Below are 4,372 nucleotides of genomic sequence, written 5' to 3' on the forward strand. Positions count from 1 at the left end.
GTTGGTGGTTTCTTGTTACAAAAATTTCAAACCTCAAAGCCTTGACTTTTTTGGGGGGGGGGGAATTTTGTGGGGCTGTATGAACAACTTGACAAATTCACAAAAAATGCACTTTTCATAAACATTTTGTGGCATTTTTAAGGAACGATAGTACACTTGAAGCGAAAACCCGAAGGAGTTAGAAAAATAAAAATTAAAAAAAAGAATATCCAGAGTATTTTTGAGTATTGAGTTCCTGAATCAGCTTTTTGAATTGATTTGGAATAACCACATCAAATAAATGCATAGAATTGCGTCTATTGTATTTTGGATGTAGGATGAATTCCCAAAAGCTTGGTGGGTAGTCAGTTTAAACTGTGTACTAGTTCTTCCAGGATGACCAAGCTGAAACAGAAATTGCATTTGGTGACAAATATAGGTAATTTGTAAAATGGTTTAAGAAGTCAATGACAATGACGCAGCTTTTCAGCACAGTCGGCTGGTTGATGCAGATGATGAGTTATTTTAGGTATAGGTGCTGGTCCGATGACTCATTCCAGTTGTTCTCCCTTATTTCACAACCAACCAGGCAGCCGGAAAGGACAGGAAAAAAGTCTGCATCAAGCATAAGCTATAGAATAGAATTGTTTAAGTCAGGGGTGTCAAACTCATTTTAACTCGGGAGTCACACGATAGAACAAACATTCTGCCTGGAGCTGGACTAGTAGATTGAGAAGGAGAAAAAAAGTATCAGAGAAAGAGAAAAAGGGAGATTGTGGAATAAGGAAAGAGCGAGAGATTGTGAGAAACGAGATTAAAATAAATAGTGAAAGAGGAGGAAAAAAAAGAAATCCCAAGAGAACCAGAAAGGAGAGAAAGGTAGGAGGGGAAAACAAGAGGAGAGATGGAAAAGAGTAAAAAGGCACAGGGAGAGAAAGACTGGTACAAAGAAAGAAATACAAAGTGAGAGAAAAAGGGAGGAAGAGGGTGATAGAGTTAGAACTACGAATACAGCGTCTTTGTGAAAGGCACCTGGCTTTGGCAACACTATATTTCAACCTGCAGCTCGTTTTTCTTTTGCGCTCTCCTCGGCCTTGTCTCGTGGGCTGGATTCAATCCCTTAGCGGGCCTGATCCGGCCTGCGGGCTGCCTGTTTGATAGCCCCGGTTAAAGTCAAGATTTAAAAACTTACCTAGAGGTTACAGAATTTATTTTAAGAGGTTGAGCAATCCACAGCACGGGCGCCCGGATGGATAACACTTTCAACCTTCCAGATTTCTTCTTGGCTCTGGAGTCACAAGTAGAACACACACAAATGTTGACTTACAGCAGAAACATAGGGGAAAATCGAATCATAAAGCTAAGAAGGAGAAAGTCCATGCAAACATTTGTATGTCAGTCAAATAACCCCATTAACATACATAGAATTACATCTATTGTATTTTGTATGAAGGATAAATTACCTAAAGCTTTGGAGGTAGTCACAGTATAAAGTGTGTACAATCAAACGATATCATATACAATATTGTCAGGTTCATCCGAAAGGACATTTTGGAAAAATCGCCAAAAGAGACAGACAAAAATTCAGGTTTTCACAGAGAAATACTGTTGGCCTATTTCTTTGGGCGGCAATGCAGCATTTCTCCCAGTGGTTTATTTGGACTGATTTTATAGGTGCAGTACATCAGATTAAATGTTGCATCATCATGGTTTGACAGTCAGAAGAGCGCTTAAGGGTTGTGACGTTGAGGCCTGAAGAAGGTTCGTCAACATCCTTATCAGGCGGCTGCTCAAAGGTTGCATTTGCTGGGTTTGGAAGTCAAACCTTAACTGAAAACGCTGAATATGGAGTTACTAACACAGCAAATATATATTGTGATCACAGAAAATGTATGATAAATAAGTTATTAAAATTGGTCCTACATAACCCCCCTGTTTATCCTACATTTACCCCAAAATATGTCATCAAAATAACCTCCCTAAGGCTTTGTTCTCGTGAATCATTTGTTGGTTAGCAAACTTTGATGTTGTGAGTTCTTGTGAAGTGTCCAATATGGTTGTAGGAAAAATCACATTATCAGTTTGGTCATTGGTGTCACTTCCATTACCACTATTCCATTGCACTAGCAAAGGGTATATTTCTTGTATTTTAGAATTTGTTGGAGCAACGGCAGTTGAGATAATTTGCACTATCAGCGTGCGGATACAGGGAGTACAACAACATCCACACAAGACAAGGATGGAGGTAAACATTGTGATTGATATAGTCACAGAAAATGTCAGATTTTTTGCACTTTCCAAATGTCTTCCCACCACTCATCCCATGCAGAGATAGAAACACCCGAGTTTTCTTTCATTTTTCATTTAAGGTACACAAGCCTTCGATGGCCCTTGTAAGGGAACCTTCAGGTGATGTAACAGCACAAACGTCACCTTGCTCTGCAAACAGCATATTGACCGCAATTCGGTTCTGAAATGCCATGAGTGATGTCGCAGCCGATTGTTCTACAGCTATGAGACTTTCTTTAGTTGCCCCATTTTTGTACATTATATTGGATGTAGTTGATGCGGTTTACATTTTTATTTGTTGTAATCCATGTTAAAATGGACTCCCACCCTGCCGCGATCCGAATGGTCAATTTATACTGATCTGGAACGCGATGAAGGATCCCAATCGCGTCCAAATAGGTTGGCCTGACTTGCGACCAGGAGGAATCCCAATCTACATATCCCATCTCTTGTAAAATAGCCACTTTCTTTTACTTACAGGGTCTCTTCTGCCTCGGCCTCTATTTTGATTGAATCCTCTTTTCCGTTTTTTAAAGTAGATCTGGCCCTCCTCAGTTTCTACATTAATGTGTCTTTTTCTTTATAGCCTGCATCACTCTCTTGGCTTGTTTACCTTGGTTAATGTGTTGCTCAAGTGTGCTTGTCGCCTTATCTACCCAATGCATTTCTACCCATTGATTAATGATGTGATGTGAACTAGAATTGAGGGCATTTTTTAATTGCTCCTCAAAAACACTTCCTACATTCCGATCTTCAGGAATGCCACTGTTGGCTCTGAAACATGCAGTCATATTCACTCTATAAAACATAACTTTGTTCTCATGCCTTTCTCTTTTCCTTATTTATTGCTTCCATACTCTCTCGTTTTCTGTTCCATTATCATCCAAAATTCTGTATCCTCACATCCATCCTTCCTCATTGTCTTTTCCTTATTTTTTTTTTTTATTTTATCTTGCAAGTCAAGTATTTTTTGTGCTGTGGAATGCTCTTCCCCCTGAGATTTGATCTGCAACCTCAGTGGAAATGTTTAAATCTAAGCTTAAAACACACTTCTACTCTATACCATACGAATAACCTATATTTTATGTTGATAATATGTATTATTTGCCCTCATGTAGGTTTTAGATGAGAGGATGGTGTCATTATACGTCGGCTGTGGGTCTTGGACTATACCGATATGTAGCTTGGCCTTAGCAAGGCTTTGATGCTAGGTCCTTAGCTTGGCCTTAGCAAGGCTTTGATGCTAGGTCCTTAGCTTGGCCTGACATTACTTCTTGCCATGATCTTTGTTTTTTGCAATCCGGAGATGGAATAAGAGCTTGCTCTGTCCACTCCACGCATCGGCCCGGTATTGCAGTACCTCCGGGAACGGTGCATTCGCAATAATCGCAGCAAGGCTTTAGGGCTAGGACCTTAGCTTGGCCTTTTGGCTGAGAGTAAGTGTCCCGGCTCCTAAGCTTTGTAGCGTATTATGTACTGACCGATAACGGATAATGGATAATGAATAACGAAAATAGAACAATAACCCTTAAAAACCCCATTAATAGTCTGTAGTTTACAATAGTTTTTTATCCGTGCAGCCCTCTGAGAATCATTGTGATTAAGGGCTATACAGTGGAACCTCGGTTTTCGAACGCCTCTCGGTTCGAACAAATCTGAGTCCGACCAAAAATCTCGAGAAATTCTTGCTTTGCTGTTCGGTTAAAAAAATCGGAGTTCGAACGCCGGTAATGTGTGAGTGCATACTCTAGGGTGTGATGCTGAGTGGCGTACGGGTGTAGGTTGCTCTTTTCGTGACCAACTGTTATCGCGTGCGGACGTGTTTTGCTTTCGCTTTTAATATAGGTGTAAGTGAATTAGCCCCTAATTATGCCTCAGAAGAAAGTCAGTGCAAGCAGCAAAGTTGCTCCAGGTGAAAAAAGAAAAGTGGTGCGTACAACTATTGCATTTAAGAAAGTAATAATAGCAAAATATGAAGGAAGTGTGCGAGCGCTTTCTGCTGACCACCACAAAGGTAACAAATCTTTTCATAATTCTTTTCTTTATCCTTTTTTTTCCCTTCTTCACGTTCATGTTAGCATGATCTTTCGTACAGAAGATTACG

General features: G+C 40.1%; 1 pseudogene; it reads left to right on the plus strand.

Annotated features, from left to right (window-relative positions):
• The first annotated feature begins 3,534 nt into the window (after nucleotides 1–3,534).
• LOC148370508 (U2 spliceosomal RNA) lies at nucleotides 3,535–3,650 on the plus strand (annotated as a pseudogene).
• The last annotated feature ends 722 nt before the right edge of the window (nucleotides 3,651–4,372 follow it).

This window comes from Urocampus carinirostris, chromosome 3 (assembly GCF_059441175.1).
Source record: "Urocampus carinirostris isolate Australia breed hairy pipefish chromosome 3, RoL_Ucar_1.0, whole genome shotgun sequence".
Taxonomy (NCBI): domain Eukaryota; kingdom Metazoa; phylum Chordata; class Actinopteri; order Syngnathiformes; family Syngnathidae; genus Urocampus; species Urocampus carinirostris.